This window comes from Onychostruthus taczanowskii, unplaced genomic scaffold (assembly GCF_017590055.1).
Source record: "Onychostruthus taczanowskii isolate IOZ18803 unplaced genomic scaffold, ASM1759005v1 scaffold26, whole genome shotgun sequence".
NCBI classification, from domain to species: domain Eukaryota; kingdom Metazoa; phylum Chordata; class Aves; order Passeriformes; family Passeridae; genus Onychostruthus; species Onychostruthus taczanowskii.
This window is the reverse complement of record NW_024499906.1, coordinates 1134799-1162303: the sequence shown is the minus strand read 5'-3', so window position 1 is coordinate 1162303 and position 27505 is coordinate 1134799. Positions and strand designations below refer to the sequence as shown.

General features: G+C 36.2%; 1 long non-coding RNA gene across 2 annotated transcripts in view; it reads right to left on the bottom strand.

The window, feature by feature from the left end:
- Window positions 1–863: 863 nt before the first annotated feature.
- The window catches only part of LOC121337301, a 74067-nt gene continuing 47425 nt past the window's right edge, over window positions 864–27505 (bottom strand). The window contains exons 3-4 of one of the 2 annotated variants that reach the window (XR_005952876.1): window positions 2897–2986; window positions 864–1350 (exon numbers count right to left, since the gene is read on the bottom strand). This is a non-coding gene — a long non-coding RNA (uncharacterized LOC121337301). Of the gene's footprint in view, window positions 1351–2896; window positions 2987–22635; window positions 22753–27505 lie in introns of those variants that run through there. The other variant, XR_005952875.1, reaches the window with a different exon arrangement.

Here is a 27505-nt window from a genome sequence, read left to right as displayed (position 1 = left end):
ATTTTAATTTTCATGGGAATTAATTTATCATTTTTTTTTTAACTTTGTTACCAAAAAAAACATTTAATTTGTTTCTATCTGCCTCTAAATCATCTTTCTCTATTTTCCTGCCTTCTCAGACTTTAACATGGTGAGTGAAATTGTAAGTGACCACTTTAGCATGAAATGACTTCTTCCCCACTGACTGTACCGAACAATTTCCATAATGGGAGATGAACACCAAGCTACTAGGCAGGCTGAGCAGTCTTAGACACAGCCTGGAACAGAATCCTTCTTTCAGCTGCTGGCACACAGGTATTTAGTTCCACTGAAACAACCAGAATATCTGAGAGCTCATACAAAGGCAGAAAACACAACACTCAAAGTCTGTGCCTGCTGGAGGGCAGGCAAGGCACCATAAGGTGTCTCACCCTGCCCTAGAGGGGTTTGTTTAGGCAACTTGGGCCCTTTCTGAGCAGCTGGGACTAAGAATGTTGCCAGATCTTTCTAGGCATAGCAGAGTCTAGATTTTTCTCCCATGATTATTATGGTTGATTCTAAATAAAACTGTCTATCTTTTGTCAGTCCAGTTAGATCTCAATATATTGTAAAAGTATGCAGCTGACAAACAAGATGCACAGGAGTTTACACTAAACTATTATAACAGTGAAATTCTGAAAACAGTGAAATGCTTTCTAATAGACTTACTGTTGTTTATATTTACAGGGAAGTAGGTTTCGAAAACACAGTAAAGCTTTTTCTTTCATCAGTAAAAATACTTACTTGTGAATTGCAAAGATTCCTGCAAAGATTAATTTGGAGCAAGAAGTGATTATCAATAAAAGGATGGTAATATCACTAAATGAGTGAACTCACAGGCATCTCAGAATATATTATTCTCATGATGTATAAATGTTTAAAGCAAGAGGTGTTAGAAGGAAGCAGAGTAAGGAATTAAAAACAAATAAGCAACTGCTTATATTCCAGATATATCCAACTTTTTTGCATCGCCATGTCTTGTAATATTGCAACAAAGGGGGTGGACCAAACATATGTGCAGTACAGGGTTTTTAGGAATTAGTCTTGTTAGTCCAACCCATGCTGTTGGAAAACAATTTTCTATATTACATTGAGAAACAAGATTCATTCTTCATGCGGACCCTAAGCTTTTAGAAAAAAACTCAATATTTTTCAAGGTTCTTTTTAAGGACAAAGGAAGGGATGTACATAAAAATTTTGAGTCACCCGTTCTTTGTCTCACATTGTTGTTTCATGAGAAAGTCTCACAGAGAAAGAAGAAAGTCACTTTGCAGTTCTCCTGGGATATAGAAATCGTGTATGAATCCATAATGTCTTCTCATCCATGCAACACTGGGGAAGGAAAAATCAAAGTAAGGTTTTTCTTCCAGCCCTGCAGTGTGCTTACTTTCTCTTTTTGTTGATTGCATGCTGTCTTTACTGTTGAAATAATATTAAAAACACATAATAAAAACTGTAACTATTTATTTTAAACCATATTGTTTGCTTTAAATGACATATACAAAATGGTCATCTACCTCCCAAAATAAACTGGCAAACAAACAAATTCAGCAATAGCTACCATGAATTATAAGAGGGTTTTATATTTCCTTCAACATAAAACAGGGAAAAATAAATCCCATCAGTAAGTAAATGAAGTGGATCTCAGCATAACCAATCTATGAGCTGAAAATTAATTTAATTCCCATGGTAGGAAGTTTAAGAGATTCATAGATTAGAGAGCCAGAAGGGACTGTTGTGATCAAATTTATAAACTTATGCAGAGATTTTCAAAGGCACAGAAGACATTTGGGTATGTAATTCCCACTGACTTATAAAAGAAGCTGGATTTTAATTGTGACTTCATTACAGAGCTCCCCTTTCAAAGAATCGTAATTTGACCAATAACCTGAATCCTAAATCATGATGTACAATAGCCAATGTCACCTATGATTCAATTACAAGTGTTTCCACATAGACAAAATGCAAAAAAGTAATAGCACCTTCAGTGCCCAGTATTTTTCTTCTGACATTACTTGTAGAGGAGCTAAAAGAAATTTGATTGCTAGGCCTGCCCAAAGACTTGTGCAGCCATGGTGGTGGTAAAAGTACTTTTGACTGAAATAGAAAACACAGACTATCTGAAGCAAGCAGAAGTGCAGGTATAAGCCTACACCTTGAGGGAAAACACATTTCTTATTTAATTTATTTGACAAAATTATTCCTTCTCTATGGAAAATATCCTGATGTCATCAACAAATTATAATAAATTACAATTTTTAAAGTTCACTAGAGCAGAGTCAAGATTCAACTTAGAAGGGATTAAATGTGTTTCAGTCACCAAAAGGACTCTTCTTGAACAGGAAAAGACATATTCAAAAAAAAAAAAAAAAAAAAAAAGGAAATTTATGAATCTCTTGTAACAGACTGTTTCTCCATGGTCTACTTCCTGTATTTTAATACAGTTTATCTTAGTTTTAAAAATAGCATTTTAAAAAGGAACAGAGGAAGTGTTATACTAGATGAGATGGTGATCCATCTATTCCTAGAATCCGGTCTCCAGGAGAGATTGTTAACACAAGTTAATATTTTGTCAGATATATCTGGTGTGTTGTAATGACAGTTTTCATGCTCTATTTATATTTCTCTTCTACTAAGGGCTTTTTTATTTTAATGTTTATTTATTCAGTTATTTATTTCACTATTACTAGCTGTCTCACAAACACTACTGCATACCTTTTTTATTCCAGCTGTGCTGGTTCTGAAGAGCCAGCAGTTGATATGTTTCTCCAGCCGTCACATTTTGAAGATTGCTGTTGGTCTTGAGCATTCTCTCTAGTTTCAGAGACAGAGAGAAAATTTATGGCAGGGAATGGTAGTAGAACTAAAGTTTTCTTACCAGAAAAGAAGGGTCTTTTCAGTGTATCTGTTGCTGCTCCTTCCTTCCCAAGGAGGCTGACATGGAAGCTCTGACTGACAATATGCTTGCCTAGGAAGAAAAAAAAAAGAAATCTCAACAATGTGTTTGTCATCAAAATACCTATGGTATTGGTACAATCTCAAAAGCTGAAGAGATCATGGGAATTTTTTTATACATCAGTAAGTTCAATCTACAGTCTGGGTTCTTTACTTCTACATATGTTAATGGACTTATGCTCCAAAATTATACTTTTGATTAATTTTGGTCAACAACTGCACTATGTACCAGATAGAAATAAAGAGAAATTGATCTGACTGATGAGGGTTTTTGTAGGGGAAAAAGTAGAGTCATCTTTTCAGAGACATCTTTTCCAGTCAAGTAACCTATTGAGAAATGTACACATCACTGGTTTCAACAAATCATATTTATGCCTATTTTAGAAGTTCAGGCATATGCAAAATAACAGCTTTGAAATGGTAATTAAATTATTGGAAAGAGATAGTGCACTTTTTTCTTTATCTGGGTTCCAAAAACCAGCACCACCGTGTCTTTCTCTACTACTGCTAGCTGTAAAGAAGATTAACTAAGCATACTGAAAAGCTGAAAAAAACTCTTTTCGCAGACTTAGTTCTATATTCTCTGTAAAATATAGAATCAATTTTCCATATAAGATAGATCAGTTTGCACTTTAGCTAGTATATGGAAGACAGAAGTCTAAAGAAAACTAAAAATCCTCTCCCTGACTCCATTTACTTATTGCTCTTGGTCCTTCAATGGTCATGTTACTCAAAGTCCTCCAATTTGCCTCTGTTGAAACAAATTCAGCTCTGTTCTCTCTCTTGGCTTCAAAATGTTTGCAAGCACCATGGTTTGTCCAAGGAAGATACAAGATCAGCAAGTTTAGATTGAACATAAAAAGATTCAACTCCAAGAAGCCACTCATTTTACAACAACAATAACATTTGCTGGTTTAAAGCAGCATGAAGCATCACACATCACATGGATGATCTGGAAGAAGTCAGTAACCTGCTAACAGCAGGGATCTCTCTCTCTTGCTCTGTCTCTTCTTTCCTACTCCCTCTTTCTCTGCTAATCAACTTTTTCTCTTCTATGAATCTAAAAACCTTGATGGCTGCTGTTGGGCTGAAATTCCTGCTTCCATGCACACCTTGATTAAAACATAATAGTGCTACCAGACTATTGGTTTCATTACTTTGTACTCATGCTGAAACTTGACTTGTTAGGCTTTGTTTAAGCTCACCATGAAAGTAGTTTTCTTTTGATTGTCTCACTGGTTTTCCTGAGAATCTTATTTTTTCTTGCTTGCTTCCTGTGGATGTAGAAGCTAATTTACCTCAAGGGTGACTGCTGTGCTTACTCAGCAAGATATTATTGCCTTTGGAAGTAATTTCTAGAAAAGCCAAGAAAAATCACATAACCTACAGATGTAAGGTTCAGAGGCAAACCCCACTTTTTTTGTTTTTTGTTTGTTTTTTTTTTTTTTAAACGTTGGTTTTAAATACATAAATTTAGTGTTTGTGGAAAACAGACACATGAAGACTAATATATACCATATTCTTTCCTGGCAAACTGGGAGAAGAACCTACATTGATAGCAAATGCTGTAGTATACTTTTTTAAAAAAATCTTGAGAAGTGGTAAAACACCACAGTAACAGCAATGAGCTTGTAAAATCTCTATAAAAGAAAAACAATTAGAGACATACGCATTAAAATCCATTATGTTTCTCTTATTTTCATTGTACAGGAGTACAGAATACACAAGCTACAGTGGGAAAACAGCTGCAGCTCATTACAAACGTGAAACATCAGGAATACTAACATATTCTTAACCTTTTAGCAAGAACTTCATGCATAATTAGTGTATCTGAAAAATATAATTTTTGAGATTAGTTCACAACAATGAAATCTTCTTCCATATACTTCCACTTTTCTTTTATGCACCCATAATCCTCCTCTCTTGGTTTCAAAACAAGAGGAGAAACACCAAACCACAAATTAGACAGGTTTTGGGCACTTCAGAAATCCACTTCTTTTATAATGTAATTATATTATGGTAAAACTATGTAGTTTGTAAAGTTTTAAATATTTTAGGAAGAGAAAAAGGGGGATTTTAGTTATTTGTGTTGAAATTATCTGAAAAATATAATTTAGGAAAATATTACATTAATTTCTAAGATGTCTTTGGTATTGGTATGTTCCTTTATAATTAAATTTTAAAAAACTAACTTAAATTTTTCATCTTATATCTTCTTATCAGAGAATAGAAAGAAAAAAATATCAATTTCACATATGCAATGAATGATATTTCAGTGTTTTGTATGCCTCAGCAAATTAGGAGTATATCTGTAACAAGTCAAAAATTATGAAATCAATAGCAATAGCCTCATTCTCCAATTTCACACATCTCTTTTATTTCACATGTCCCTTGAAAACTAAAATTCTGACCTTTTTTTTAATACATTACACATTGGTCACCTCTTAACTACTGTGTATGGGAGAACTGCGTCCAGAAGGCAAAACCTATAGAAAAGCCTTTTAACTTTCCAACATTAATGAAGCAGATTTTACATAGCAGGATTAGAGTTGTGATAAGGAGAATTACCTGTGATTTTAATTAGAATCTCTGTTATTGTTTATTGACATGTAAGTGATGTTTATGGCCATTTTTAAATTCTGTTCTATAGTGCGTTTGTACAATACTTGATAGTGGTATAAGGGAGTAAGGTAAAAAAGGAAAAATGCTAAAAAAGATAAAATCAGGGAAAGGAATATTATGTCTGATTGGGGAGATGCAGCAAAAAGCTGTAGTTTTCCCAATTAAGATGAAGTGGTTTGAATGATCCTTTTAACTTTGAGATATAGCAGTCTCAGTTTTATTTAGGATCTCCTAGGTAAGAAGACTCAGAACCGCCTCTCCCTTTTATGAAAGTATAAAGATCTTTTTTCTTTCACACAGAAAGAGTTCTTTTTCCCTCCCAGATGATTTATTAAGAGTACAAAAATTTCAGTCTCCTGTGAAGTCTCCTAAATTGTTCATCTTTAAGCATACACAAGGATGTGATAACCTAATATTTTTAATGCAAAAATATGCAGAAAACGCACTTTAAAATACCACAGGGACTCTTAATACAGCAAAAAGAAATTGGAAAGGCACATCTGCATTTTGTTTTTCTCTTACTTAAGCCCCCCTTGGAAATAGCGGGTTGGATATTACTCACATGACATTCTGAACATTTTATACCTTGTTAGTGAAACTTTCTCACACATTTTACTCTGCATCCAGTCTGGCAGTACACAAGCCATCTTGAAAGAATCCCTTATATTTTTTTTTCCTACAGTGCTCTATTTTTTTATTATTAATGACTTTCAGAGCATGGGTTGTGAACACAACTCTCACTACTTTTCCTGGACAGAACTACTACTCCTGGAGTTGTCAGCTCCAGCTGTGCCACGGAAGTCTAAAAATAAATGGATATGCTGCAGCCTGGTGAGACTGTTAAACTCCTGTAGTGCTCATTCTTGCTCCTCAGTGAGCTACACTAGTTCATCGGGTCTAGACCAAAGAAGATCCGCCCTGCTCCCGTGTAGTTGCAGAGAAAGGTTTTGAAGTAGTAGCCTATTTCTTGGGAATGGGAAGGAAACTTGTCTGTTCTTGTTAACCACGCAATAAAAAGGGCTGAAGGTCCTTTCAAGTCTGCAGTAGTTCTGTCATCGCATGGTGCCAGCACAGGATATTCCTGCAAAGACCTAGCTTGTGAAGGAATGTATAATCAATTCATCCCTACAAATCAGTGGAACAAAAATCATTCAGTGAAAAATACTGGTTTTCCCCCAAAGCACACCCTCCTTTTTTCCCTTTGTACCCATTGGTGTGCACCTTGTATGCATGAGGCAAAGCCAGTCTCTGAGTACAACAGCTGATGTGTCATTTACATAGCTCTCCTTCTTCTGAGCACCCTTCTGTAGGCATTTTTGCCATTTCCTCCAAACAAGGCAGCATCAGTTTGGGTATTCCCTATCAGAGGAAAGCAGCAACACCTTGAAATAAAATCAAGGCCATTTATTTTCAGAAACGTGAAGACACTATATTAGATGTGCCATCCCAGTAGTTTCAAAAATTAAAAAGAGGAGAGGGTCTTAAATAATTTAAGCAAAAGCCAACACAGTTAAAAGTAAGCACTAACTCAGTTCTCTGGAAGAGAGAGACAGATAAAGCAGATAGTACCAGTTGCCTTTATAAAAATAAATGTGTTAAGTCACTTGAAATAACCATCAGGAGCTACAGTTAAAAAAAAAAAGTTACAACAAAAAACTAACATCAGTGCTAAAATTCAAAAAGTTGCTTCAGGAATTTGGTAATAGAAGGTAATACATTTTATAAACTGTCAGCTCAGTGACTTGACTTCAGCTTTATCTACTGCAAAGCAAGAGGTCAGGGTTAAAGAACAGCCAGAAGCCTCCTGCCTTTGGGACCAGCAGAGATGAGAAGGATTTGTCCTTCTGGACTCAGGGGAGGGAGGAGGTGCAGCTCACTTCTCTCTGGAGCACTCCCCAAGTAGATGTCTAGCTCCAGCGGTGACAATAGTAATTATAATCTCAAAGATGGCAGAATAGCTGAAACAGCATGGGGCAGTATTAAAAAAAGGAAGAATACTCAGGAGCTATTGAATTCCCTTTGGAAGGCTGAGTGTGCTTGCTTTAGAGGTTTTCCTGAACAGAGAATAGAGGGATTTAAGACAGCAGGTATGAAAACAGGCATTGTTGGAATTGAAGACAGTGGAAAGCAAAAACCATGAATCATCATTAGACATTATAAGGAAATAAAGTTATATGTTCTGAATTCAGATGAAGCCCTTGACAGAGGCAGTGACAGCTACTGAAAAGACAGCAGAGCTCTCAAGTCTTCCTTATAATGATGGCACTACAATTGGATTTTACATGAAGCATAGTCTGCTTGCTCCTTAGTTGTCATTTTTGAATCAGCTAGGGGCTGACACAGTGCTGCTCCAACAAATAACTTATCGTTGAGCTTACAAAAGGTTAAAGTTCTTTTTATTTACAGATCACAAACCAGAGAAGCAGTGAGAGGCAGCATTCACATTCATTTCTTGAAATTGTGCCCCTAAAAATTGAACTGTAAAGCAGGCATTTAGCCTGGCATTTAGCATTTAGCCAAGGATGCTGCTAGTATGCGCCCATTGTGGCAACTCTGTAAAGGTGTGCTGAACATGTTCATGCTCCATACAGAGCAGAGAGAGGACCATTCCCTCCAGCTCAGCAGCAATGCTGTATATCTATAAAAGCAGAAACCAACTTGCCTACAGGAAGCAAAAATGAAACAAACAAAACACCACCAACAGAATAGAAACCAAAAAAATTAAATGACAACAAAACAGTACACACAGACAAAAAAACCCCAAAAATTAAACCAAAACAAATCAAATTCATCCAAATCCCAAAAAAAACAACCAAAAAAAAAAAAAGCAAAAGAAAACCAGAAAACAAAACAAAAAAAACCCTCTTCAATACGAATAAGATAGCTACATAACAAATTTATTCTGAAGGTGCTCTTTATAGACATCTGGTCCAGGTTATCAGAAAACATTTTTATATTGTTCCTTGCTAGACTATGCACTGACCCTTACCTCAGGTTTCAGCATGTAAATGAGACTGAAGGAAATTAGCTCCAAACTTTCATCTATTGCCTAGTATAGCGATCACAAATCTTTTCAGGTTGGTATCACTGCTTCCCAACCCCATCCCATCTATCATCTTTTCCCCTCACTAATTTCTTCTCTTCCCCAACTTCTATCTTCATAGAGGAATGAGGGAAGACTTCCTATCTTCCTTTGGAATCCAGCTAAGCTTCTGACCCTCTCAAGTATCTCCAAGACTCAGAGCATCTTCTGTCTTTTTCCACAGGCACATAAAAAAAGAACAAACATAATGAAGTTTTTAACCCTTGCAAGACAGTGACAGGAACTGACATTTCTTCTTAAGAGAATTCAATGTGGAGGATGCAAATTGTGTGGGTAATAATCAGAGCATAAGACCAGAAGGAATCATATTTTGTCTGACATCTCATGTGCTATAAAACTTCTAAATTAGACCACTACACCTTGTCTTGTTTATACCTTTACAAAAGTCAGTAACTTGCATTTGATTAGAACAAATATTCTCAATAGGTATAGAAAAAATATAGAAATGCAGAATTTCTCATTTCTTTTGGTAGTTTGTTCCACTAGTTAATCACACATAAAAATCACTCTTAACCCAAAGGTTTATTTCCAGGCTTGTTTTTTTGTTTTTTTTTTTGTTTGTTTTTTTTTATCTGCAGCATCTTGCTATTGGTTCTTGTTAAAACTACAGGGGGTTTTTTGGTTTGGTTTTGATTTTTTTTTTAATGAAATTAAAAAGCCCTTAAGTATATAGGGTGTTCTTACAAAACAATATTTAAAAAGTGCAGTCAAACTGCATGTAGATCTTCCTTTTGACAGATAAAACTGTGAGAATATCCTAATGAATTACATCTCGCCACACTCCTTAAATTTTTCCTGTGGCTTCTTTCTGCTCCACTCTAATTTTTTAACATCCTCTTCAAAATACAATAAACTGAATCCTTCTACAGTATCAGATGCCCTAGTAAAATATTGAGGAATAGTATAAAGCATATTGGACGTTCAGGAATTATAAATAATGACCTCAATTGTGTAAGGAAAGAGTCAATGTTATTTGGCTGCTAAAGTGCAATACATGAATTCAAATGTCTAGGGTTTAGTTTTCGTCATATTGAAGACTGTTGTGTAAATTTTAATAACTATTTTCCAGAATTTTCAGATTTTGTTGACTACATATTACAGATTTCAGATTACATATTTCAGATGTAATAACTGCAAGTAGAACCTTCTTTCGGTTGTTGAAACATTTAATTCTTTATTGGTTCTATGTTCTTTGGCATTCCCATCTGGAAATCATCATTACAAATAACTTTCACATACCTCACCACATACAGATATTCTAGAAGACACTGCTAAAATCTCTATAAAATCCTATATTTCTTAAAGGCATGAAAAAATAATCAGTTAAGTTGAAGAGACATAACAGCGGTTCTCTGATTGCATGCCTGAAAACTAAAGGCTTGAAAGCTACAAAAAAATCTTAATATGAGACTCCATCTTCCACTTCAAAAACAAAGTCCAATATATTTATGCATCTCCACTCATTCAGTACAATTCTTCTAGGTACACAAACAGAAATACATATTTATGTGCAAATTTTAATTCCGAGGTTGGGAGGCATAATGGAGCCTAATTTTATTATACAAGACAATTTTCCTAGAGGTGCATATTGATTTCATACTGTCAAACAAACTGCAAAATACATTATAACAAAACAATTAAAACTGCTGATAATTATTATAATTAACTCACTGCTTCATACTAATGGAATGTTCAAGCATCCGAGAATTCCTGATTATCAGAAACTAATGGATGTTCAGAAAAGGATGTCATTTTCTGTAGCAATTTGTTCTTGGCCAATTTAATGTTCCCTCAAAACAGTTTTCTGTTCCCAAATGTCTCATTTGTGGCTTTACAAAGGAAAGAATCATGACAGTATTGTTTCAGTGCTTATTTTGTCTTCAGAAGTCTCAGGTCTGTTCACTTTGCTGTTATGTCAGGAGCATATAATCCAAAATAAAAGGATCATAGAATCATTTTATATATTCATTTGTTAAACGGAGCTGGAGGATTCTAATTTGAAGCAGTGTTAAATGTGAACTAATTCTACTGAAGTGTGAGAGTTTTGGCTGGAAGAAGAACACTGATCCACTTTATCTAGCTGTATTTCTCTGTCGTGTGTGCTACTTTGCCTGTGTGAAACCTCCTTATTATACAGCTCTTGATCCCCATTGTGCTGCTGTAACACTTGTGATGCTGTTCCAGTGCCTGAATGTGATGCTTTTCTATCAAGCACCCAAGTGGAATTTTGCTACTCAAATCTGACCAGTTACTGCAGTAGTCCTTTGATAGAAAGAGCAAGCTGGGAACAGCAAAAGGACAATCCTTTAAAGCTTACTTCTGTCTGCATGCATTTTTTGCACTTACCATGCCAGATGCACATCAGTTGAATATAGCCCAGAAGTGGAATATTTTCTGCAGAGACTCATACAGCTGGTTTGGCAACCACTTTATTGTACTAATGTTAAAACTCACAATACAATAATTTGCTTTATGAAATACCTATATGTGCTTTTCAGTAGGGAGCACTGTGATCAAGGGTGGCATCAATTCTATAGGACAACTCTTTTACAGAACAGAACGTTTCCAATTACTAATATTTTGGGAAAATACATACCTCGAAAGCTACAGCTTCTGAAAAAACATGAGACCATTAGATTCTTTTCTGAGATTTGTATTTATGATATTTTTTTTTTATTCAGAGAAATAAAGTAATTAACAGGGATAAGCAAGTATTATTAATCATCATCCACATAGTTCTGTGTATTGAACTTACTGGAGAACATCTTGTGATGTAAAGGTCTCACTGCCTCTTAGAAATAAACAATACAATTAAAACAAATTAGCCCTCACAGCCTTATGAACTTTCCCACAGAAAACAAAAAAGAAGTGAGTGAGAAATACAGCCTTATGAACTTTCCCACAGAAAACAAAAAAGGAGTGAGAAATGTTTTCTATCCCTTCATCAGAAGTTTTTAAGATACTATACATTCTGAAGAATAACAGTATCTCTTTGAATTTTTAAATAAAATTTCCAATAAACTGGGGCAGAATTTCCAAGGATTACTTTAAGACCTTTGATCTTTTTTTAAAAGTAGGAAATATATTAGTGTTTTGCTGATTTTTAAAGCAGGAAATACCCTAATGCTTTGCTGAATCAGGGCCTAAAAGAGCAATCCAGTCACACTCGGGGACAAAAATATCACAGTGTGTAACATATCCATAATGTGATTAAGAAGAAAAAGGTCATTTTGAAGCTTAAAAATATTTAAATGTTGGAACTTTAAAATGTTTTCACACCCAGGGTAAGAAATATATATTTTCACTAATACAGTCACCTAGTAACACAGCTTAGCTAATTGCACAGCTTGAACAAACGCTTTTGTCAACTGGGGAAAGAAATAAGGAGCACTTAAGTCCATTCTGGATTTTTATGCTGAAGAATATTTTTTACAAAATGCCACAGCTAACAGAGACTAAAAGTAGAAGTCCTCATTATGCCAAATTTCTTTCACGCATACCTGGAGAAGGAACCAAGTATCTCAGCAGTTCTGTGGAGAGCATTGTTTGGTGAGACAGCACAGAGTGGGAAAGAATTGCCAGCAACTGAGCAAAGAAATTGCCTGTTGTTATACCTGACTCTTCTCACTGAAAAACAAAGTTTTTTGTAAATAATAAGTGTGGAAAAAAATAAATACCTGTCTGTCAGGAACTTCTCCTCCTAATGGGAAGACCATATCGTCCTGAATATGGAGGTTTTTTAATATGTTGGAATCACATATTTGTGACAAAAGGCATGAACACCTAATTATTGTCCCTACTCTGCTATATTAGAGTTCAGTCTGTCAAATGAAATTGCCACCTGGTTGCATATTTCCACTGAAATAACTAATAGAGATATGATTTTGACAAGAGTTTAGGTGCTGTCACAGTAAAAAAAAAAAAAAAAAAAATCCATTTCCTCTTTCATTTTAATTGTAAATTAAAATGAAGAAATAAAAATCCAGTGAAACATTAGAAAAGGCCATAAGTACTTTTTAAGGAGTACTCTGGGCTAGGGCACCAAAACTCTATTAGCTTCTTTGTCTCAAAACAAATGTGGGCTCACATCTTTTGCAAATATCTAAGAAAGCTGAATTGTACTACAATTTCTAGCACAGTGTTCTTTTATGGTTTTGTTTTTTTACTATGGTGTCTTCCCACTCCACAGCCAGGCTGTCATAAAGAGTTACTTAGAATGATTCACATTTTAACAGTACCATGGATACTTAAAACATGAATTAGACTTACTAAAAGAAATAGAATATAACACAGAGAAATTGCTTTTTTGAGGAGCTATGAGGTTCACTGTCACCTCTGAACACAATTCAGCCCTTGGGCTTACTACTTCACAGAAATTGCACAAGGTACCAGACGGGGCAAATATACATCACACTAGCATCTTTCTCTGCTGCATTCAATTAAGCATATCCCAGGTTCATGAGTTTGACTTCCTCAGACAACTTATTTGTGTTTGCAAAACATTAATTTTTTAATTTCTACTTTTCCCTAAGAGATTTTCTCATATATTTTCATGAATCAGATGGCAGATGTAAGACATCACATCTTGCTTCTGACATTTCAGTACTCTTTTTAAACCTGAAGGCCATTATCACATTCAAGGATCTGAAATGCACATAACACACATTTCAATTCTGGCTGTATGACAGACCAAACTAAGAATGAAAAGATGAAGACATGTCATCACAGATCTCTGGAAGAGCAGCAGGAGGCATTGAAGGTAAACAGAGTAGCAACATGTCCCAGCCCAAGATTTTAGCTGGAAAATGAGAAAATGAGCACAAAGATCAATTTAAGTCCCAGCTGAGCCACATGACACTATTAAGCACAGAGAAAACCTTTTATTTCCTAATATCAAGATAGTCAAAATCAGCTTCAGTAGATGAGTTTTTAATTTTACATTGTTCACATAAGAATGCCCCTCCCTTAAAAAAAAAAAAAAAAAAAAAAAAATTCCTGAGACAGTTGGCAGGCTAAGCTAAAAAGATTGCTAACTGTTGGTAATTGGAAAATACTATTTTAATTTAGGCATTTTATGAAGGACATAATTAAGTGAAGTAAGGTAGCTGAATGACTTTTTACCTCCTGTGTTGAATTTTAAACATCCAGAAAAATAAACCTCTTGTCATCACCTGAAGCAGTTTGTGGTCAGCCTTGTAGATGGGCTGAAGCATGTGCCCTGAGAGTGTGGGACAAAGACAGAGTCAGACTCAATTTTTTGGCTTCCCCATCGAACAGAGGCTCAGATAGGTCATGGAGGGGAGTCACACAGAACTTTTGATGAAGTTTTGAAGCAGGGGGGTATTTTCCACTGTTCACGTGACTTCTGGAGGAACACGGAAAGATTATTTTTGTCTCCAGCAGGAAAAGATTTTAAGACTTAAGACTCCAGAGTGTTCGTCTGACCTTTTTTTTCATGGCCAAAATATTGATGACTCACTTCAGAACAAATTTGATGGATACAAGACTAAGCAGTGAGTGAACGTTTTGAGTGCATTTTACATCTGAGTCTTCCCTTTCCCTGTCCCAGGCTGAAGGAACTGTGAATTATTTTAATGAATCTCCCATAGAATGCCATAGCCTAAATGAGTTCAAAAGATTTCAATAGAATCCATAGCACATCACAAACTCTACCTTCTTCTACAGTCATTTCTGTAGTCTTAAATCTGAGACACATGTAGATAAGATGACAGGTGTAGCATAAAAGAACAAAATACAGTAGAAATCAATTACAGTCAAGTAATTTTTCTTCCTTAAGCCAGATTTTTATAAAAGAGAAATTACTGCAACAAAAGTGACTGTAATTTCCTTAATGACTGAAAGATCTACATATTTTCCCTAAAAACTAAATTTCATTCTTTCCGTGTAAATTAGAAATAAATTATCTAGCTTTCCATGATTGCTGTAGTTCATCACATTGAAAACTGTGCCACCTGCACCGAGAGAGATGCATTCAGTTACTCACGTCCTAAACAATCAGATATAATTAATATGATAGTCACAATTAATATGATGTTTTCATATCTAAGATGAAACTGGCAGATGGGGACAAGAGTCTCACATGCATCTGGTACAAGAAAATAGGAGCCTGGCAAAGATTGTTTTTTCTAGACTTCGTATTTACATATTTGATTAAGTAAAATCATAGAATCATAGACTTCAACTTGTTTAGGTTGAAAAATAATTCAAAGATCATCAAGTCCAACTATAAATCTAACTCTTCCCAGTTCATCACTAAACCACATCCCTTAGCATCACATCTAAACATCTTTTAAATATCTCCAAGGGTAATTACTCAACCTCTTCCCTGGGCAGCCTTCTCCAATACTTAACCGCCTTTTCACGCTTTTTCTTAATAACCAACCTAAACACCTCCTGGAGCAACCCGATGCCATTTCCTCTTGCCCTACTGCTTGTTTTCTGGGAGGAGACCAACCCCTACTTTGCTACAACCTCCTTTCAGGTAGTTGTAGAGAGCAATAACACTCCCCAGAGCCTGCTTTTCTCCAAGATAAGCAACCCCAGCTCCCTCAGCCAATCCTCATCAGACTTGTGCTCCAGACCCTTCCCTAGCTTTGCTATCCTTCTCTGAATGTGCTCCAGCGCCTCAATGTCTTTCTTGCAGTGAGGGACCCAAAACTGCACACAGGACTTGAGGTGTGGCCTCACCAGTGTTGACTACAGAGGGACAATCACTGCCCTGGTCCTGCTGGCCACTCTATTGCTGATGCAGGCCTATATGTGATTGACCTTTTTGACCACCTGTGCACATTGCTTTGGGTTCAGCCAGCTGCTGACCAGCACTCCCAGGTCCTTTTTTGCTGGGCATCTTTCCAGACTTTCTTCCCCCAGCCTGTAACACTGCAGGGGATTGCTGTGACCCAAGTGCAACTTGGCCTTGCTAAACCTTCATGGCCTTGGTCCATTAATTCAGCCTGACCAGATCCCTCTGCAGAGACTTGCTACCCTCCAGCAGATAAACATTCCCACCCAACCTCATGTTGTCTGCTTGATCACCTTGTCCAGATCATTGATAAAGATATTAAACAGGACTGGCCCCAGCACTGAGTCCTGGCTAGCCCCACTGTGACTGGCCATTACTAGATATAACTCCATTCACCACTACTCTCTGGGACTGGCCATCCAGCCAGCTGCCAGGAGAATGCTGTGGGAAACAGTGCTGAAGGCTTTGTTACAGTCTGGACAGAAAACAACCACAACCTTTCCCTCATTCTCTGGGCTCATGACTGCCATCAGAGGACTTGGGGTTGCTCAAGTAGGATGTGCTTCTCATAAACCTGTGCTGGCTAGGCAAAAATGCCCTGGTGGTCCTGTATATTGCATAATGACACTCAAGATGATCTGCTCCATGACCTTTCCCAGCACCAAGGTCAGTCTGACAACCCTGTAGTTCCCTGGATCGTCCTTCTGATCCTTCTTGTAGGTTTTCTAACTTCCAGTCAGCTGGGACTCCTATAATATCAGTTCCCGCAGAAAAACTCTGTGAGACTTATATTTTCACATTGAGAGACACTGTCAGAAAAAACATTAATTATCTGTGTATCATTTACTAATTGAACTTCTACTACTATGAGGAATTCTTATTGCTAATGATGTACTCAATTGTATTGCTGAGAATGGTATTTTTACCTGACAAAAAGGCTGGCTGCTTTTTTAAGATGGAAAGATGATGGGCTATATGATTTCTATTTTCTTATATTTGAAACAAGATTACCTCTAGACTATTCCTCTCACTTCTATCTGAGAGAAGCTTTCATGAACTCCTTCAGTAAAAATAGTACGTCTAAATAAGGTATTCAGCAGCATGACCACATCCTGCTGTTACATTTCCAAGTCCTTCTTACCTTGGAAAATTCAGCCAGTGGAAAAGGAAATATCTCTACACTTTTAATAACAGGTCAATTTTTTGAGCTTTCATTATGTATGAAAGTAACATCCTGTAAATCCATCCCCTGCATATATTTCATCTCTCTCTTTCATGTTGAAGTTGTTCCACTTTTTTATGGAATAATTATCATTGGGTTATAGCAGCACCCAGAATGACCCTTCACTTCTGTCAGTTTTGAAACAGAGGATTCAAGATAAGATCTGGTCCTAGATACTAAGTAAATCAGTGTCTTCTTTCATGTACATTTTCTTTGTTTTTATAATTGTGTTATTTTCTTCTAAATATTATATTAGACCATAGTAAAATGCATGCTATTTTTTTTGTGCCAATCTGCCTGAACAATTGAAATAATATAGAGGCAGTAATCCATTCTCTTCACTATTACATGTCTGTTTCCCTTCAGTTACTATATTCTCCCCAACTTAACAGTGCTTATTTCCCGTGGGGGTTCATTTGGGTTTCTTTTGGGGTTTTCTTTGTTGCTTTGGTTTTTGCTCCAGTAATTTCTACAAACAGGAAATAGATCAATTTTGCATTGGGGGTAGAAATGCATCCTGATCAAAGTTATTGCTATATATGAAAGTGCTGACTGGCTATTTCAGATAAATTCATGTGGATTTCTAAGAATTTTATTTCCTAATAATTCTATGAGACTAGAGCCTCATATGAGGCACTGAAATTAAAAACTCTTTATCAAGTTGTTTTTAGTGGTGTAACTCTGGCTCAAGTGGTTGTGAGTGACTCAGCTGAAATGAAGGGGAATGAAATAAAAGCAATTCTATAATGAAGGTTTTAAATTCAGAAGAGAAAACTTGTGGGAGTTGAATTGAATGTACCACAGATTTAGAATCTCCCTAAGCCATAAGCATGGGAATTTTCTTCGATTTTCAATACAAAGTAGAGGAAACGTGGAAAAAAGGGCTTCAAATCTAAATGGATGAAAAAAGTGTCTTCAAAAGTGAGAAAAACAGAAGACCTGCAAGAAAGGAAGAAAGGGTTTAATCAGTAGTGAAAGTTATGTGTTACAGGTCAATATGTTCAGAGAAGAAGTGAGAACTGCGAAAGTCAAGATAAATTAGATTTTGCAAAGGATATTAAACAAATACTGAAAAGTTTCTTATCCACATAATTAAAAATAGATCAAGGAAAAAGATTAAATATAATCTAGATATGGCCCCAAAACTTGAATTAATATTTTGCCTCAGTTTTAAGTAAAGTTGATGGCATTAAGCATATTAAAAGAGGCAAGCTGCCTTGTAGGAATCAAGGTCTACAAATGTAAATTACTATAAGTAGGGTGCAAAAAAATCTCAGTAGATATTCAATGTACTCAGGTCTGAAGACATTATAATCCTTATGAGAAAGATTATATGACCTCTTAGGTAATTCTTTCAGATGAGTGTAGATCCTGGGTTTAGTCCATATAGTACCACTGCAGTTTTGAAAATAGAAGTATTATTTGGGCAGCTATTGTTATCCAATGATTTAAAAGTAATTTGAAGGAAAAAATTATTTAAAAGTAAACAAAAAATAAGATTAAAAACACTACAAGGCCATAAAAATTGCGTTGGCCAGGATAATTGACTGGTTCTTCACATATTTTAAATTAATCACAGGTAAATTCAGTGAGGGGAAAGGGACCAATGCAGACCTCAATGAAGAATTTGTTACCAAAAATTTTTTTTTTATAGAGCAGAAGGTCCTGCAATTTGAGAATAACAATACTTTTAGCTATCAACTAGGATAGTTGATTTTGTCCATTTGGAAAGGACAAAATGGAAAGAAGTTAATTAATTTGACAGCAGGATAACTATGGGCCATGGAAGTTAAATGGTTGCAAACAGGTATAAGGGAGTAAGGGGAGTAAGGAGAAGACACCTATTTTTAACAGATTTACACATAAATTCTTTCACTGGGACAAAGCTGTCTCTGTCAGTTTAAAGGTTTACCTCTGGATTTTTAGGGCACATACTCCTAACATATACTAATTTAAAGTGGCATTTAATAAAACTATGTAATTTTTATCAAATCAAAAAGTAGAATGTTAGATGCACTTTGTTAAAAATAAGAATAACAATACAGATTTTTCAAGTACATATTTACTGTTCCACAATTGTACTACAGATCCCATAATAAAGACACAAAAAAAAAATTTAATGACATAAACATATACACAGAAATCAAAAGAATATTTTGGCAATGTTTGAGTGCATATGTGTCTGGAATCGATGTCAGTATTTTTTTCTGAGTAGATTGATTCACTATTTCCCATAAATTATTGTTTCTATAGAATATGAAACATAGCAACACACTATAAAGAATAATTTGATTATCCTCATCCCTTCTGATTGGATTTTTGGAGAAAAAAAAAACAAAAGCCAGCCATGAAGACACAACCTCTGCAGCAGTTTTCAACTCAAGGTTCAATTTAAAATTTACAGAAGTGTGCTGTGCAGAGAGGTGGTGTCAAGATGAACAGATAAAGAAAACACGTTGACTACTGTCACATCTGTTTGCCTTATGTTTCTTTCCAAAGAAAAAATGCGCCATACATATCTTATGTACTTCTACTTTCACATTCCATGTCTGATTCCATATTTCAAGAGAATTAGGGAAGAAATTAATTTTTAGAGCTTACAGAATTCTAAACAGGGTTTAACTGTACTTGACTGACCAAAAGAGAGACAGAGTATACCAAAATCCAAATAAAACCATTCATCCAGAGGGAGTTCTAGTGTAACTATCTGCTGAGAAATAATTCACAAGTTAACATTTTTCACTGACTGTTCCTCTCAGGTGCAATTCAATAAGGAGCATTCTGTTAAAACTTATACCCAAAAGCCTTTTCAATTACTGAATACAAAGCTGAAAAAAAATGCTAAAGCTTCCAAATTTTTTCATCTCTTAGGCTGTTGCCTGTAGTTTCTTGATGCCAAGGGCACACTTGAATATATGAATTTATTGGCGAGAAATAACTTACTTTGGTAAAACTCTTAAAAGGAAAGATTATTTGGTATTCTTAGAAGAACCAATTGTAAAAAATCCCCACAGAAATGCTGTGTGAAGTCTCCTTTCAGGAAAATCAGGGCTACTTACTGATGTTTCACTACCATATCTGTCAATTCTTCCCTAAACTCAACCTAAGATAACGGCTTTGTCAGATGAACAGTTTTCCAGTGACCAAGGCACAGCTCCATATTTGCAGCAATCAAATTCAAAACCTTTACATCCCCAAATACTTTAAGAACAGACATGAATCGCATATGATAAATACCAGTCTTGTATAGAATTGTATAGTATTTCAATGAAAAATGAATGTATGTATGGTATGTTTTCTGCTGTTCTTCATGTTCCTTTATTCAAAACTATTTTTAATGTATTTGAATTAATTTGTGCCTCTCAAGAAGAGTTCCTACAGCTTTTATAGGCCTCCATGGATTAATCACATGGTAGCTCTTTTTTGTAGCAAGGTTTACTGAAAATTAAACTGATCTAAAGAGTCTCTCACAGCAGCAATTTGACAAACAAGGATATCAGTAGTACCCATATAAATGAATAAAAGCATAATATCAACATTGTTTAGAGACAACATGCTATTTCTAGCTCCAAACTGAAAAATGATGTTATATGCCCTAACAACATGATAAATGAACACACCTTCAAATTCTTATAGTAAAAATTATCTGAGTAATTTAAGTCATTCTCTTGTGTTATATTCACCTATGTCTTTTTTTAAGAACTTTACTGTTAAATAGTTATTTTGGTGATTCAAATGAAATAAATTCCTGGAAAAAAGCTATAGTTATTCTGACATGATGAACTATTCACACTACCTTTATGCCTCTTCTTACAACCTCCAAAGCTGGTACTTTAAGAATTGCAACAGTTTTGAAAGAAAGGCCAAAAATATCCTAAAAATTACAAACCTTGTTGCTTCTTTCCTACCAAAACTTTGTAACCAGTTATTTCATTTTTCCTGTACCTAAGACTGGGTGTGAGTTACTAAAACTACGGTTTATGCAAAACTAAGCAATGGACTGGGTCAGAGAATACCTAGGTAATCTTGACATCCTCAAGTCCATGGGCCTTGATGGGATGCATCCATGAGTGCTGGGAGAGCTGGCAGACACCATAGCCAGGACACTCACAATCATCTCTGAAAGGTCATGGTGATCAGTTCAGGTGCTTGAGGACTGGAAGAAGGCAAATATCACCCCAGTCTTTCTGAAAAGGCAAGAAGGAGGACCCAGGGAGCTACTAGCTAGTCAGCCTCACCTCAATCCCCAGAAAAGCGATGGAGCACCACATTCTGGAGGTCATCTCTATTCACATGGATCACAAGAAGGTGATTAGGAGCAGTCAGCATGGACTGACTAAAAGGAAATCATGTTTGAATAACCAAATGACCTTGTATGATGAAACAACTATCTGGATGGATGAGGGGAGAGAGCAGTGGATATTGTCTACCTCAACTACAGCAGGGCTTTCAACACTGTCTCTCACAACACCCTTGTAGGCAAACTCAGGAAAGACAGAGAGTGGATTGACAACTGGCTGAACAGCAGATCCCAGAGGGTTGTAATCAGTAGCACAGGGATGGATGTTGAATGACTGTCTCTAGTGGTATCCCCAAAGTCCAATACTGGGCCCAGAATTGTTCAACTTATCCATCAGTGACTTGGATGAAGGGGCAGATGCCTCCTCAGCAATTCTGCTGGTGACACAGAGCTGGGAAGAATGGCCAGTATCCCTAAGGGCTGTGCAGCCCTTCAGAATGACCTCAACTGGCAGAGAAGAACCATCTAAAATTCAACAGGGGCAAGTGCAGAGTCCTGCCCCTGGATAAGAATAACCCACCAGCACAGGCTAGGGGCTGACCTCCTGGAAAGCAGCTCTGTGGAGAAGGAACTGGGGGTCCTGGTAGACAACAAGCTGTCCATGAGCCAGCAGTGCTCCCTGGCCAAGAAGGCAATTGGCAGCCTGGGCAGCATTATGAAGAGCATTGCCAGGACAAGTGAGGTCATCCGGACCCTCTAGTCATCCCAATCTGAAAAGACTCAAATCAACTACCAAAAAAATTTCTTTATAAAGTAACCTTTTGTAATCATGGCCCCAAGAGACTCTGTGGGAATTTTATCTTTGTTTTTAGTGATTTCAGGATCTCACCCATAATAAAGAGTGCTGGTAGGGGAGGCATAAGAAATTCAGCCAGGTGACTTAATAGAACTTTGCTGCCTACCTGCTATAAAGTATCCTCCTCCAGGAAAGAAAACTCTATAAGGCGACATCAACACAGGTTATAGAGACTATGCATATTTTTTTCACATATATAATACTTCTCGTTTTTCCTTTATTGGGGTAAAGGTCTGATTATCCCCAGAGATATCCCAATGCATTTCTTTAGACCAGACTTTAATCCCTCTGCTGATCCATCACTTCTTCACTTGACAAGGCCCTGACCAAAGCCATACTCCAAAATTCTCTAATCAGGAGCTTGTAATTTATTGCTCACAAACAATTCTATGACCTGTGCTCCCACCTATGAACCATAGGTCATGAATCTTGGCATCATATTAGAGTTTGACTGCAGACAAAAATTCTCAGATTGCTTTTCAGATCAACAGATAAAGAGACACACTACTTATACTTCATACACTTAGTTCATCTGTTAAATAAAATCCATCTGACCTTGATTGTGTGCTAGCTGAAGTATGCACACAGAACAAACATAGAAACAATGAGCATAAACTCATTTGTTGCCTTCAGAATAATAGATTTGTTTCAATACTCTGGGTAGAAGGTGTTCATCCAGAAAAGCAAAGGAGAAATTCTAAAAGATAGCCTTTTCCCTACTCTGCAGAACTACATTCCAGGTCCTCTCCCACAAAGCACTTCTGGTGCACATTTGGTCAGGAATTTTATTAGGTGCAGGAATAAATCTAATAGCATACAAATAAATCTTTAAAAATAAATGTAACCTTTATGATCACCTTCTGGCTCCATGCTGAAAATCTTCATTGTGGAGTTTAACTTTCATTTTTCACTTCCAGTTTTTCCCACTGTTCTATGGGTCTTGCCAAATTTCCTCTTTTGAAGTCATCTATACCTATTGTAAAGTGGATTTAAAAGACACAATAGCAGGAAGAAGAAAAATTATTTTAAAATAAATCTATCTGGTCTTGAGATACATGCTGTATTTGAGGCTTTTTTTTTTAACTAGTAGTTGGTGTGATATTACAAAAGTGTATGCTATTAATTTACATATGGTCATACCGGAAGATCTATTTTCAAATGTGAAACTGAGCATTCACTGCATTGTTAAGTATTTTCCTGTAGTAGCTGCACTTTAATTCTCTTCCATCTTACTTTTTTTCCCCTGGTAATATCTTTGTGAAATGACATGCTTGTCATTTAGTATATAGTGCACCTTCAACATGTATTGTTTGATAAATACAGAATTAACTTATTTAAAAAACACACACAATGCATAACTCATTACTGGAAATCCAAAATGTCTTTATATTGTTTTTTGTCTTCTGATGGCTAATAGTCCCTGCAACAACAGTACACACAATTTAGAGGTTAAGTTTAATATTTAAGGTTTACTTTTAATTAAGTACTACTGCAACAAGGGTAAAATATTTACTGGAAGAATGCAAGATTTCTTTGTTCTACAGTTCTGTCACAATTCAGTTCCCTCACATCAAGAATAAAAGAAGGTCATTTTAAAACAAAACAAACTAAGTAACTAAGCAAACAAAACAAAAAAAAAAGGCAACCATTGGGAAAAAAGCAGGTTAAATGATAATAATCAGATGGCATTTTAACTGCTTTTACATTTCTACATTAATTAAGCTGCTTCGATTTTCTCTCTTCATGTATCACAATTGCCATCCTTGTTTTAATGTAGCTGTATCACTGCTTTTTTTTTTCCCCCCCCCCCCCCATTGTTTTCACTTGCTAATGTCAACTTCCTTCTTTCCTCACATTCTGAGGACAATGCCAAGTGAAAGCATCATTAGCACATACATAAGTCTTCAATGACTGAGTTCCCATCGCTGGGAAAATCAAGGCACTGATATTTAAATACAGAATCCTTAATTTGACAAAGGCAATCTGGCAGTTCTTTACCTTCCAGGAAAACTGAACTCCCAGTCTAACACAAAAATGAGCCTTTGGATTGCTGGGGGTTAAACCAAGCTGCTAGGAAAGCCAGAGAGAGGATCTGACTCCCAGTTGCCTCTGCTAGAGAAATTAATCCTGGAATTTAGCATCTGGATCCTTCAACTGCCAAGCTTGCCCCAGTTGTGTGTTTCATCGCTGGGCTAGATTAAAAAAGAATGATGAGCAGAAGCAGGTTCTGCTCCATCAGTGACAAAATAAAAGGAGAAAAAAAATTTCTCAAAAACGAAACTCAAAAATCTAGGAACAAAAAATACTTAAATCAAGTGTGTCTTGCCATTACATGGGTATGCTAATCCACGCTGAAACAATGCCCTGCTTTAAAGCTATGTCAGGAAAAGTCACCCATGTCTGTCAGTTTGTTTTTGCAAACAGTATAAAAGTTAGAGGTGGCAAATTTGTGCAGGTTCAAACTCCTATTAGGGTTTCACCTGCCAAGTTTTTCTTTAGCACACAGGTTTATAAAATGCATTTTGTTTCAGAGTGAGGGCAACCCTCATCAAGCATTCTGCTCTCACACACACCCTCTACACTCATGGTAATGTGATTGAAAAATGCAGATATGCTCCACCTGCTAAAGTAAAATCCAAATATGGGCGTAGTTCCCCTTACAAAGTTCATACAAGATATTCTGGGGATTTGAGCTAGTCCCATCATAGTTTGGAGTCCATCTGCAAAGCTGGAAGTGTATTCAGATTCTAAAATCCCTACTTCTTAATTCATGTCAAGAGCCTCATATTTTTATTTGCATAAATATAGGATGCTAAGGAGCACATTTTGACATCTTGCCTATCCATATGTTTTAACTGGAACATTTTGGATTCTAGCCTTATCCAAAACTCCATAAAATTGTCCTTTGCTCTTCCCTTCCTCAAAACAAACTTTGAGAGCTTCAATCATACCATTAGAAGACAAAAAATCTAGACAAAACACCAGTGATCTACCATATTTATGGCAGACATGGTGTGAATCTGCAAAGTGAGGTAATAAAACTTGTTTTTAGAGAAGTCTCTCAAAGATAATAACCTCCATGGTGAGGTCTATCTTATTTAGAGGGAGGAAAAATTAATCCAGGTCCACAGTTTCTGTGAAGAGTTTCCAGTTGTAGTTTTATGCTGCACGATTACGGTGTGTTTGTTTTGTCTAAAGGAGATACTGTCTTGATGGCAGAAAATACATCTCCTTGAACAGCTACAATCTGCCATAGGTAATGATAATTTATTTATCTGCATTATTGAGAGGCTAGGACACATAGAAGTTGGTGATAAGAAATGAACACTGGAAGAAGTAACAGGATGAGAAGTCTATAAATGCTCTTCAGCTCTTGTTGATGCTGAAATAATCTGTAAATATGTATAGATCAGAAACTGTGCTACAATGCCCAGATTAGCAGATACCATGGTTCCCTACATCACAGAGTAGAAAACACTGCTCAGTACTTTTCACTACAAATATACAACACAGCCATTTTTCTTCAATATAAGGTGATAATGCCCACTTGCTTAATATCAACATTGTGTCATGGCTGGGTGGCCAGACTATATCCAGAACACTCTCTTACTGTTACTCTTGGGCTGGTATATTTGCAAATATAAGCAGAGTGGGGAAAAAGCAGAAAATTGCTTCTGCAACTAGTACAGACAAAAAAAAAAAATTATTTTTAAATTTGTCCCATTCTCCATGGTTTGGTCAACATGGCTAAGACTTTCAAAAGTTTTGATTTCTGCTAAGTGACATTGTCCTTTAGATTATGCGTTTTAAAGAAATACCATTTCTGAGAAGATTGGAGTGAAGCTATTTTAAACATTCAGTTTTCATTTCTTAAGCAGGAAAGAAGAAGATATCCAAATAGCTACTCATTTTGAAAATTCAGGTAGCTGGAGACTAGGGGAAAATGTTTTCCTTCATGACTTCTAGTGCTGTAGATGAATCTCTGCTGTCCCATTGACCTCCATGAGCTCCAGGGCACAGCCTGACTAACCATGGTCTTCACCATGGCCTGCAGGTGAGTCTCAGCTCCAGCAAGTGGAGCACCTCCTCTATCTCCTTCTCCACGGATCTTGGTGTCTCCAGAGTTGTTCCTCTCTGGCCCAACTGCATCTGTGCAATAACTTTGTTTCACTTCCTAAATATATTTTCACAGAGACACTATCATCATTCCTGATTGGTTTGACTTTGGTGGGTCCATCCTAGGCATTGGCTCTGCTGGACATGGGAGAAGCTTCTGGTAGCTTCTCACAGAGGACAAACCCTTAGCTCCCCCCACAATTAAAACCTGGCCCTGCAAGGCAGAAACCGACAGAGAAAAACAGAAAATTGGTGATTTTAAATACAAATAGATCCAAGAGAATTACAAGAAAAACAAGGAAAGAACTTACAGAGAAGGTAAATTAGTAGGATCCAGACTGTACAGAAACTGCTCAATTTAAATTTTGCTGGCTGAAAAGCAAGACCCTTTTATCTAGTGTGATTTCTTTTTGGCGATTTTAGTTTGTTCTGTTTCTGACAAAACACAGCTTTAAAAATGGAAGGATATAAGGATTGATTATGCTATGTTTAGTATCCTCTAAAGAAATAATGGACCAGTTGCACTCCATGGCCTTGGCTGCCTGGGGGAGCACTATCATTTTTGTAAGCTCTTTGTCCAGATACGTAAAGCAAGTACAAAAGAAACTTTGACATAATCTAAGCAATTTGATTGTAATCTAAAAAAAAATTATAAAAAGTACAGAAATTATCCACTAAAGAAAGAAAATTTATACTTTCTCAAGGATGTAAAGGATAAGTCAATAATATGGGACAATTCAAAGATACAAAGTAAATGGAACAAACTATAGCTGGTACTAATTCTAGAAATTTGATGGGGAGATCATAAATATGTATATGCCTTCTTGAATCATGCAATTTAATCAAGAAATGAAATTTATTAGCTGATGAGAAATGTTGAAGAGGTGGCAGAATATCTCTCAGAATAGAACCTGTGTCCTAATCAGATCAGAAACACATATTCCATCAAGGAGATGAGTCAAACTGTAGTTCAATAACTTCAAAAACACAAGATAGGTATTATGAATCGCCCTTGCAAAATAGGAGGGCATTGTCCACCTTCACAAAACATTGTAAGGACAAACTTTTCTATACTACTTCTTTTGTGTCATAAGCCATGCCAGTGAGGACCAGATGCAATAATAGTGCCTAACTAAACCTGGATACACTATAGCAGGTAAATTTAGGCCTGGTTCCCAGAATGAAATTTTAATCATAGAACTAGTTAAACACATATAACCCATACAGGAGGAATGAAGATCATCTCAGAAGGATAATGAAAATAAACTCATATGATGAATAAGAAGCCAAAAATAAGAACCAAGGAAATGCTGATCACTAAACTTCCCTGGAATTAAATGCTGTGTCTGGACTTGAGACTCAAAAACCTAGGCACCCTTCTTCAATTTGGATTCATGTCTGGATTCATTCCTGGATCTAGACTGCAATTATTGCTTTTTTTCAAAGAATGAGATAGCTTGGATAGGTTTTAAGGTATATTTACACTTTGGAAGAAGGAACAGTGCTTGTGGAAATAAAAAGTGTTAAACCTTTTCACCCTAAGGAATTGTCTTTTCTTCATTCATAATTTTTTGTGTGCTTTCCCAATGACTATTCCACTGTGCAGCTTC